The sequence below is a fragment of the Carassius gibelio genome, chromosome B21, assembly GCF_023724105.1.
Source record: "Carassius gibelio isolate Cgi1373 ecotype wild population from Czech Republic chromosome B21, carGib1.2-hapl.c, whole genome shotgun sequence".
Classification (NCBI taxonomy): Eukaryota; Metazoa; Chordata; class Actinopteri; order Cypriniformes; family Cyprinidae; genus Carassius; species Carassius gibelio.
In genome coordinates this window covers 11,403,124-11,415,596 of record NC_068416.1, presented here as the reverse complement: position 1 = coordinate 11,415,596, position 12,473 = coordinate 11,403,124, and the positions used below count along the sequence as shown (strand labels likewise).

Sequence of the window (12,473 nt, the reverse complement as noted above, 5' to 3'; positions counted from 1 at the left end):
TGTCTGGATGTTACAGGGACAGATGTGACACGTGTGTTTATCAGATGATGAAATGTTGCCATCAAAGACTCTCAGTGAGGACACTACAGTCATTCGTAAAACAACTTTTAGATCTTAAGTTGTAGTTTATTTCAAACAGGGTTATTAGAGCCCTTTTCTGATTCTTGATTGCTGTACATTTGATGCAGATCTTTTGTGATTGAGCAGGTGACAGCGGCATTTGTGAAAAAAAACCTGAAACCAAAATAGAAAGTAAGATAATTTAGTTCCTTTCCAGTACAGAAATGAAAGGACACTGTGCCGTTAAAATTACTGCTTTTGTTTTGAGTTTGTGCATCTTTGCAGGATCTGAAATGTCTGCAGACAGCTTTGTGCACTGAGGATGGAGAAGATGGAGTGCCATGGGATGCAGAAGAATCTGAAAGTCAGGCTCCATTAACTTATACTATATGGACACAAACCAGCAGGAGAAACTTGACCAAAATCACCTTTTGTGTTTGAACAAAGGATTGAACAGAATTGAGGCAAGTCATTAATGATTGAATTTATATGTTTAGATAAACTCACCCTTTAAAGCCCCAAATAGAAACTGTATAAGGATGAATTAATACCTCAAAATAGTAGTACCTTGAAGAAAAAAGCTTTAAGAAATAAGCAGCTTTATTGAGCGTTTGTGCCCAAGACACAAAAAAAGCATACACAAATTTCACATTTACATGTATTAATTTGCCAGACACTTTAAGACACACCGTTGGACACACCGGTGGAGACGACTGCAGAGATTGATCCAGCAACCTTCTGCTGACCAGTCCAGTTCACTACACCACAGAAATAATGAAGCTATAGCAAATTAGCATGTAATTGTAAAAATATTCAATTAAATGTAGCAATAAATCGAATGCTGACAACATGATATAGAGTGTTTTACGCCGTGTAAATGTTTTCCAGGTAGTGGTGCTCATGGAGAGTAGCACACAGATGTTTGAAGCAGACACAGCAGTCAGATTGTCCCGCACATGTTCTCCTGCTCTTGTTCAGGGTTGTGTGGTTCAGGGTCTTAATCCTGGTCTTCCTCATCCTCTCTGTGCACTCAGAAAAGGACTCAATGTCCCTCTCTCATCCATGATCAGATTCAGTCTGACTGCAGCAGTGAGGGACGTGATGGACAGATGTGGGTTCACCATCTGTAAACTTTCAAAAACAGAAAAATGTCTGAATGAAGTTTTGTTTCATGTGTAGTTGACTTGTATTGTTTTTGATGGTTACTTTTATTATTTTACTTGTTTATTCATGTCTCCTGTTGTTGTCAGTAAATAAATTGTAGCCTATCTTTTTTTTTCATTAACTCGTGCATTAATTCATTACTTGACTGAATATTTAGATGTATTCATCTTGGCTGCATTTGTCTAATGTCAAGTCATGCATAGATATGGCTTATTTAAAATAAAAAATAAAAAACGAATTACAATTTGTTTGTTTTAAAAAATATAAAATTATTAGTCACCATTTATCATTATTATTGTTCATAAGTGTTGGGGTGGGTTAGAAATTCGGTAATTAAAAATAGTGATAATTAGCCAACATTTTTCTTCTCCAAAGGCAAGATCTTCAAGCAGTTGATTGACGTCTCATTTGTGCAGATATTACATATACTGCAAACACTGAGGAAAACCATACTTGGTAGGGTTGTGGAGTTATTGATGCTATGAGGTGTTTAATATTTAAGTATTAAACTGTGGGTCATTTCAATATAAAGTTAAAATATATTATATTTTAATATAATATCCCTGCCTCTCAACAAGAGCTCTACTCTCTTTGTCCAAATCAAAGCACCCAGAGGAGCTTTGGATCCCTTGGCACGCGGATTGCGGCTGTTCAGGAAGTCAAACAACTTGTCAATCATCTTAAAAGAAAAGCTTAAGACTCTGTTAACTGATATATCACCCCAAACAGTGGTATCGTATCATGGAGATCAAATTATAATCTAATTTCAGTACATAAAACAAGTAAATATTTAAGTACTCAGCTCTGTTTAGAGTTCCTTCTATAGGTTAGTATAAACAGAGTTGGATTTCATGCAGAATATGCAGTGTTATATAACAATGTTTGTATGTTATATTACCTCAGTGCATTCTGCTGTTGCTTCAGTTTTAAAACTGTGAATAACTGAGATCCAGTGGTCGCTGGATGTTCAAAGAAGGTTTTTAATGGCTCATGGGGGTTTTGCTTTAGCTGACACCCGAGCTGGTTGCACATGTTGACATTAAAGGCAGGACCACCCATTGTAATGCAGACCACTCTTATGCCACATGCATGCAGTTTCTCCAGAGGATGGACAACCAGGACATTCTGTGTGTCTGGTCACAGAGACTTTGTGAGGTAATAGGCAACTGGAGCTTTCCAATGACCCTTTATGCCTACCACCATAAAAAACAAGCACAATCAAGCACAGTATCATCCATGCCATTCCCCATATCCATATATCCAGATATTTTCTGGGTATAGGTATTTTAATGGACATGCTTTTTGTTGGCCACAGAGCCATGTTTAGCAGGGTTTTCTTAACGTCTTCTCTGCAGTGCAAAGTGCTTCAAACCTCGGATTCCTTTTTTGGGCATTTTTCCAAGACTTAAATTGTTAAAAAAAAAATAGCACATATACTCTCAAAACTTCTACATCAGTTCCTTTTTTGTTGTACATTATGTAGAGCTGAAGTGTTTTAAGTATTTATACCAGTATGTTTAAAAAGTTTAATAAAAAAAAAAAAACATGTACTACACCGTTGCAATGTATGTGGATGTGGCAGGGGAAGATGCAAAGAATCCCTCAGGCAACTGTATGCTTTCGGACCATGTGCAGTGTGAGGGCAAACTCTCTCTGGTCCTTGTTGTATTCATAGCCCCACATTGAATAGAGGTCTATCTGAAGATCTGAAATTCAGTTAATACAAACCAGTTAGTAAGTTCCCTTGAAATAATACCTTTATAAAGTCTGACAAAGAGTGTAAACCACATGAAATTCAAGGTTGTATTATCAATTTATTTTACCAGAGTGGAAGGTAAGCCTTTCTTTCAACTTCTCATTTATAAGGTTCTTTTTCTTTCTGATCTTCCAGAAAACTCTTTACAGTCTTTTTTCTCTCCGTTCTCGGGCCTTTACATTTTGCTTCTCTCTCTCTCTAGACTGTCCACTCTAGCCAAAGCTTCACTGAGTCTGGCCTTTAGACGAATAGGAGAATTGGGCAAAGCATAGGAGTGGTCCTAGTAGAAAGAAGGATAAAAATATTTTCAGTGATGTTTATATCATACCACTCACAGTTGTTTGGTGTATAGCACTGCATATGTGCAGGCACACATTCTTAATTTCTTACCCATAATATCATGATATGCCATAAAAGAAAGAGAGAAAGGGTGCGTGTGTGAGAGAGAGTGTCCATTAAAGAGGGTGTGTATTAGTTCATGTGTGTATTTATTTAATTCTAACACAGAAAAAGGTATATGAGTATGTCTGAAAAGAATTGCAGAAAGAAAGGGAGAGATTTTAATATGAACACAACTGTGATGCTCAAAGCTGTATGGGACATATCAAATAGCCTACAAATACTCACATCATTGGGCTTCATCATTGAGTTTCACTTTCAGGGAAATGCTGAGAAAGGTCCACTGGTAGGCTCTCTTCATCTTTCCTCAAAGTTTTTGTGTTTGTTGTCACTACATGCTAAAATATAAGAAACATAATACTTAAAAACAACTTTCTACTTCATAAAACTAATTCCTAAACATGCAGAAAGAACTAATAATAAAAAACATGTTTAGCAAAGTGTGATATTAACTTTTGTTTTACATATGAATCATAGACATCTGTGTTAGCATGTAGAGCAAAAATACACCTTCTTTTTGGAGATGACAGGTAAAGTTGAAGACAGCTGGGATTGCACCATCTCTAAGCCTGACAATCTGACCTGTCCTGTCAAAATCATCAGGCTTGAAGTGCTCACTAAAGAGCTTGGACAAATTATAACATATATGTTGTTCCCACCATTTAATATGTGTGGTGGGGGAGAGGTTAGTGTGCACACCTGATATTTCAAATTTATGATCGAAAACCGGCTGAAACATGTATATAATTAAAATAAATACGTGAAAGTTGTCTTTATTTTTCTTTTCTTGTAATGTGATGTAACATCTCATTGAAAAATGAATAAACTCTTTGTGAATATCGACCATCGCGTTAGTTCAGTCAGGTCACGTGAGCCATGCCTGCATCAGCTGAAAGTCAGCTGTTCCTGACATGTACCAATCCAGTCTTGACACCTACCTCCTGCGGTCTATTTAAATTCCCATTATTCAGTGTCTCTCCATCGCATTGCTGCTTGCAATTTACTCCCTCCTCCAACCCCAACTCCACTAACTGAACCTGTAATCTGATCTAATTTGTTCTTTCTTTACAGTGTCTTCATTGGAAGCAGTCTCCATGACATTTTGTTTACAACTCATGTAATTGAGAATTGTAATTATGTATGCTTATGGATCTGTTCTGTACCCCAGGGGGGTTTGTCTTGCTGCTTTCCCTGCTCTGTCCAAGCATGGGTGCATGGACAGGCGTGTGGAGTGTTGCCCAGAACATAACCATACCACCAACACTAACTGTATGCAATTATAATTGTCATTAAATATACTTGACGGAAGTGGTCCTGATTGAAATGTTATTTTGGTCATTTTGGCCAAATAAACATTAATAAAAGACATCAAGCCACAACTGGCATTTTTTTTACATACCGTAATTCCTCAAATAAAAGCCGGGGTCTTTATTTACCTAAACTGCAGAAGGTAACAGGCTTTTATTTGAAGCAGGCTTTTATTAGAGGCAGGCCTTTATTTCAAATTCCATCTGTTTGATAAGTAATTGTTTTAAATAACCCGTTTTAAATTAAAAGCGATAGCGTTCCAGTGGACAGAGATCATAACATTTGCACAGAATCAGTTCAGAATCAATCACCAAAATAATCAGGGCCCGGTTTCCCGATAACGCTCACTCTTAGCGTGCTAAGAAGACCTCTAAAGATATATCTTACTAAAGTTGTTTATGTTCCTAAGTGTGTTCCCCGAAGTGTCCCTTAGGAAGCTTCTTAACAGGCTGCCTCTTACGTCCGACGTAACAAGAGCACTGTCCAAAGTCAGGGTGCTGAATTAGTTGGCATCGATTGCTCAGGAATCGATTTTCCACTTCACGTGAAGGTGCAATACAGCGTTAAGAAAGACAACACGTTCTATGCAAATGCAACATTCCTCAAATTATTATAGTAACATTTATTTTAACATATTTTAAGTTATCAGTAGAATATAGACTATAAATTTAATTATCAAATGGTCAGCAATATGTTCACACGATATGTTGTGACGGTTAGATGAACCAGGTATCCCTCGCCAATAATCCACCCTCCTTATCCCGTTGTGCCACTTCTTGACATGGGTTTAACGACTTATAAAAATTATATAATACACTTTTTTATAAATGGTAAGTTACTTTACAATCTGAATTGATTGGCAAGCAGCTGCAGTTACTTCTATTTAATGCGGTATTGATTGCAATTGGTTTATGTTTTAAATAAAAAGCAACCTATTTACAATGAACAGAGAGAGAGAGTTAGATACAGAATATGATGGGGAAGCAACGTAAAAAAGGGCACCAAGCCTCTCGTCAGAGGAACTTGAAGTTTTGCTGGACATTGCCACCAGGTCGGAGATCACATCCCTATGGTCCACTATAACCTGCACGTTTATGGCCGCGTCTCCCTTTCGCAATAAGTAGCCTACGCCTGATCAATCACTGATTAATTGGCGATAGGGATGAGTGTGCCATCCACCAGGATGTAATCCCCAGCATGGCGCAGAAGGGCGTTGGTGACAGTTTGGAGGCACCTCCACACCGAGGTCTTGATTAGGCCGTAGCTCTCTCCCACGACCTCGATGAATGTCTCTGTACAAAAAAACAAAAACGTAGTGCTGGGCTTTAGGGCTTAAAGTGAAATTCTGCTGCATTAGACTGGCAAGCGCAGGTCTGAGAAGGTCCAGCAGCTCCATAATGAGTTGTCTTGGGAGGCAATTTTTTTTTTATATAGCCACGTCAGGCAAAATGTCAAAAGGGCTCAAGTTTTACCGAATAAAAAAATTGACATGGACTAAATGGCTCCGCGTCCGGCTCTGTCTTTGATTCAATACAAGGACACGTTGGATCGCTGCTATGGTCGCTTACTGGACACAACCATGATAACCCATTTATCGATTGTTTGCCAGATTTTAGTTATAAAAAAAATTGATTGCAAATTCGCTTTAATTACATTACGAAAAAGCCTAGGCTACTTACCACCATATTAGTTGTGATACCACATAAACTCAATTTCATAAATAGGCCTGTATCCATTGCGAACATAATTTATTATGAGTCTTAAAAAATAACATTAAATCATTGTTGAGCCACAACATTGTCAACATACCATAGTTTGACTTGTACTTCGCTGCGCTGATTTCTAAAGACTGCTGTACAGTAGCGTCTTGAGCTCAAACAACATTAAGAGAGAGCTTACGAATAGTCCAGACCAACCTTACGAAAGTGTGACTTACAGAAGATCAACTTAGCGTACGAACGTGTTGGGAATCGTGCCATAAGGTTAAGAGAGAGGTTAAGGAAAAGGTTAAGAACTACGAACGTTTTGGGGAACCGGGCCCAGTTCGGTTCAGACGCTCTGTGTGTCAGTCTGCTTCACACTGAATCACGCATGCGCAGTATCATCAGCTCCTCGGTTCTTGAATCGGACGCGTCTGACAAAAACGGTTCTCAGTTCAGTATACTGGTTATCCGAAAACCGTTGCAACCTGTTCTTGACTCGAGAACGAGAAACGCTCTGGCAGTGGGCGTGTACGTTCATTATCTGGCTCTGCTGCACAAATTTTCCCCCGGCCTTTATTTAAGACCGGCCTTTATTTGTCCGTGTTGACCACACCCCCGGTCACTATAAGAGGCCTGGCGTTTAGTTGACTACCGGTTTTTATTTGAGGAATTACGGTATTATAAAGATTTTTATTTAAATATATAAATTTTCTTCTGTTGTATTAACCTGTTAGCCAGCACTCCCCATTATGGGACTCACAGATGAAAGTGTTCTACCTAACTTATAATTGAGCAAGTATAAGCAGTTTCCTACTTCAGTGTGTTACAAACATAATTTTGTCTTTGGTGTCTTTGGAAAGAAGACCCTTTGGGCTTTACTTTTTATCAACCAGTTTGATAATACTCAAAACTATTAAAAGTTAAAGACACTGAAGTGCCTTGATTTTTTTTTTTTTTTTTACTACACTTAAATATGTTTTTATCTAATATAAAAATACATTAAATGAGTCCTTGAGTAATCTAGAAAAGTAATGGGTTGAAAGTCACATGTCTCATGAGTTCTATTTCAAATCTGAATAAGATATCATGAAAAATGGGACTCCTGCTAATATTTTTCTGAGACTATGTCTAGACCCCCACCCCCCAAATATAAGAAAATATATTTCCCAATACAATTGAAGGCTTCTACAGACTATTTAGTCAGTAAAATACCACTGCATACCATTTTTTTTTTTCAATTATAAAACACTAGACAGAAACTTAGACATCATATAAGTGATTTATTTGAGCACTAGAAAAATACAATAAGAATAATTTGAGTAAGAAAAATAAGAATAATAAGAAAAATTAAAAAGATTTAACTTAACAATTACAGAAAATCCTGAGATTGCTAGAAATGCAGCATTTACAATTAATTATGATGCAAATAGGTGCTGATGGCCACTTATACAGATGGTAATAACACAAATGTGCCAAAGTAAATAAGCCACTCTCTCTATTCATATAGACGTGTTCACTTTGATAGCCGTGATCATACAGTAATAGCGAGATGATTTGGGCGGATTTGCACTCAAACAGATGGTAATAATGCAGATACATTCACATTCAACATAAAACACACTCTCACATATATAAAAACTGTTGAAAAATAAAACAAACAAAGAAAAAGGCGATCGCTATAAGTTCCGCCTCCATCAGCTGACAGGTGCGTCAGAGCGCATCACGAGGGAGCGCCAAAATTCAAATATAATATCTTTCATTCATTCTTTTTTCCAGTGGATCATCTCATTCTGTTTGTGACACTGTAAGCTGCAAAACCATGCCGTTATTTTACTGCCAAGACGCAGTTTCCGACCATGAGTTATTCCATAACGGAAGTAAACAGTTCTGTCACTGAAGAACTGAAACGTAAACAAAGGAATTGTGATACATATTACAACATTATTGCTTCGTTGGACCAAATGTGCTCCATGAGATCTCGTTCAGTGGAGCCTTATCTTTCTAACTATACCGGGATTTACAGCTGTGGATGTGTTTTGACTCATTATTACGACGGATCTGGTATGTACAGCGTTTCTAATGTTCATGTTTTTTATGTGTACTGGTTACACAAATGTAGCAAATACAGTCTTTATAAGCGTTCCATTGAAAAACAGCGATCCGTCGTCGATGCTTGAGGCTTAGATCTTTATAATGATATGTAGTTTATCAAGATTAAATTTGTCCCATTTCATTTTATCTATTCATAAATACTGACACATGCAAGTTGAGAGGCTTTCAGGAGGAGGGCGTCGGGGTGCAGGCTAATAGGCCGGGTTCTATGAAGTGTGAAATCTGCCAAATCTAAGGCTTAGCAGGAGAAGGAGGAGGAGCAGTCGACCCTTCCGTCGCCGTCAGTCCGTGTCCATTTTTGAATGGGATTGAATGGGAGGGCAGACGACAGACCCGCGGCGACGTCACGGCGACGTCACTGTTGGATCCAATCATAGGCGGCGACGTGACGACGGCGTACATAAGAAATTTATCAAAAATAATACGTGTTATAAGTACGTATGAACTAGCTACGTTGCCTTAGATGACGCCTGATATAAACTCCGTCTCAATATACGTTGCCTCACAAGACGCCTGATATATACGCCGTCTCAATATACGTTGCCTCACAAGACGCCTGATATAATACGCCGTCTCAATATACGCCGCCTCACAAGACGCTGATATATACATCGTCTCAGTATACTTCGCTTTACACGAAATGTAAAGTTTGCATTACAGTAGATGCATTTGTAACAGGTTGTTATTTAGATATTTCCCAAAACGTGGTAAAAGTGCATAATAATAACTGCATAAAGTCTATTTTATGTTTGATAAATTATGTTTATCTGTTAAGTTGGTGTTGAAGTGAAGTACAAACACATTAATGGTTAGTTTGCTTGGATGCTACAAACAGTAGGGAAAAACTGAGAGGAAATGCATGATTTCTGCTTGAATTACATTTCTTTGTTTGTTCCTTGTGATCTTGACATAGAAGAGTGTAATTTTAACAGAAATAAAGTTGTATTTATAATAGATATTCATTAGACATTCGATCTTTAACATTAAATTGCGTGGAGAACAAAGTCGTTCTAAGCAAACATGCTTAGGTTTATAAATTTATGATATTTGGGACGGTAAGGCTGTGATATTAAGGTTGTCCACTAGATGGCGCCATGGGATTGATTTTAACCCAAATGTGCTTCGAGAAGTTTTAATTCCTTATGAATTGAATCAAACGCGATGATCTACTTCATTTGCATAACTATGGTGCGCTTACAGTATAGTTTTATATAATTACAGTACATAGAAATCTTTGAATTTTATATTTATCATTACATTAACTTTTAGACATCAATAAGACAAAAACATCAAGATATGATTAAATACAACCCCAAATCAGAAAAAAAGATTTTTAAAATGCAATAAAATCAAGATCTTATAATAAAATCGTAATTCTATTGTTTATTTGATTGGTAAAAGTGCAAAGAAAAGATTTTCAATGTTTTCACTGACCAAATAATTGGTAATCTGGGACAAAGACACGTTTAACACTGTGTCCCAGCAACTCTTTTAAATTACAATGTTTAATTGTTTGTAAATCGAAGATATTAATAGTTTTTTTCCAAGACTTCAGCTGCTCATCAGAATGTGGTCATCATTGCCTGGATGTCCTTTTCATGATGGGTCAGGGTTCATGATGTTTAATATAGGAGACAGATCTGGACTGATCTAGAACATTCACTCTGTCTCTACGAAACCCTGCTGTTGTAGCACATGAATGAGAGAAGGACAGAATGAGAGCTGGTGTTGTCTTGGTCAAATAACCATGGACTTCTCTTGAAAGATGTAATCTTGATGGCAGTATATGTCTCTGTACAATACCAATGACATGTAATGCCTCCAAGTCAGTGTACCCTCACACATGCCAGTCACCCATTCCTCTTGCTCTGATAAACCCCCATCCAATAACAAATATTTGCTTTTGCATCTGTCACTGGTAAAATTCTGGATGGCCCATTGGTCTTTGGGACTAAGAACTCATCTGTTTTTCCCAGTGGACTCATCTGAGCACATCACACATTTCCATTGTCTCTGACTATCTGAGAGAATCCATGGCATCACTGCATAGAATTCATGTATAGCTTTCTGATGAGTCAAACCTGATACCCTGACCTATTACCAATTTACTCTGATTATAGACCGTTTGAACCCTTTTGGCCCTGAAGCTTAACCTCAGTGAAGGTATTGTTTTGCTTTGACATACACAAAAATAATGACTCATAACTCAAAAACTGTAGCAAGGAGAGTCAAAAGGATACTATCAATTGACAGAAATCTTTCTATATTTTTAGGGGAGAAAATCTTTGCCCTCTGAATATTCTCATGTGGAGAAATAAATGATAAAATGTAAGAGAAATTTGCGTGGTCAAGGGATTTTTTTTTATATCTCTCTTAATTGGCATTCAATATTTATCTTAAGATAAATCGAGCGCAGCGTTAGTTCAGTCAGGCCATGGAGGAAAGGCTGTGAACAGCTGTCAAATCACTCCAATCACTACCTCTCTCCTATTAGACACAGGACATATATACACGTGGCACTACTGCTCAGTAAGTATGCTCAATGGCTCACAACCCTCTCACCTCATTACTGCGCACCTTCTGGCTGTCGTCTTCTTTGTTTCAGATCACTAAGGCTTCCTAAATCTTAGCTGGTATGGACCTCATTGCTGAGAGACACCCATCTTCACAACCAGGCTACAGGATAGACGTGCCATTGATTATCACCATTTGCTTTAAAGACTTTATTAAAAGTCTTAATTGTTATGTATTTCTAAATTCATGGTTCCAGGGGGTTAATGTTAAAGCTCTTGTATGTTCAATTATTCTGGGAGAAAGAACCCCCACAAGGAACCATACAGCCAAAGATAAATTGTGTTCAATATACTCAAGTAAACTTGCCAAAGTGGTTCCTGTCTGAAATAATTTTTGGTGATGTTCTACATGATTCATTCATATATGTGAATAACATTTTATGGTGATATCATTAAGTAATCAAAAGTTACAGCATTTGGGACCAAGGTAGCCTTTCTCTTAGTCCTTGACAGTTTAGAAATTGTTTTGAATTTCAAGTTTAGTCAAAGTCCTAAATAATTACACTTGTTTTATTTTACTATGAGACCTTTCAAATTACATATGACAACGACTAACTGAGCTGTATGCTTTAATTATATATAGTTATATAAGTTATATAAAAGAAAGTTACACAATGTGCACACTTGGAGTTTATAATTAGATGATGAATATCTTTAGATCTATGACAGATTATGGTAAACTGAGAGCGTTCACACCGCACGCAGAGGCTGCTTACAGAGCGTAGCAGAAGCAGAGCAGAAGCAGCAGTGCCGCGATCGTTTCGGCGCTGGGTCTATTTTTGCTGCGCTGCTGACGCTCAGTTAAAGTGAAAGTACACCTTTGATGGACAAAATAAATATGATTTCACACAAAAAGTGCTCTAAATGCACAAAAGAAGCACATCTAGGGTGTTTTAACAAGAACTGGAGTATGTTAGGAAAGAAAATTAATCTAAAAAATATGTATAGAAGATAAAGTGACAATGATCATGGCCAAAATACACATGTACTGAAACGAAAAAGTAATTTTGCCCAAAATTTGCATTAATGATATCTACTGTGTTTTTAGCAAATTACATAATTTGTATGATATTTAAATTCACATATTTTCAAAATCTTTCAAAGTACTACAGTTCTATGCAAAAATAAACTTTTTTGCCGAAATACAAAAACAACTTTAAATAATTTATATTGCTTGTTTAGCCTTTTATTGCATATCTTCATTGATTTATTTATTATTATTAGTAGTAGTCATATTCTTATAAATAGGCCTATATATTGGCAGAAGAACGGATGTCGTGCTGACATAATGCTGACAATCATAAACAACAGCACGTGGTGTCACAGACGGTGGTCTTCAGAGTGCCCCTGGAAAGACAATAATGGACGACACGCGTCTCATCGTGGAAGTTGAGAAAT

The 12,473-nt window shown here is 37.2% G+C and overlaps 1 pseudogene; it reads right to left on the bottom strand.

The window, feature by feature from the left end:
* Nucleotides 1-738: 738 nt before the first annotated feature.
* Nucleotides 739-12,473, bottom strand: part of LOC127985577 (uncharacterized) — a 54,164-nt pseudogene continuing 42,429 nt past the window's right edge.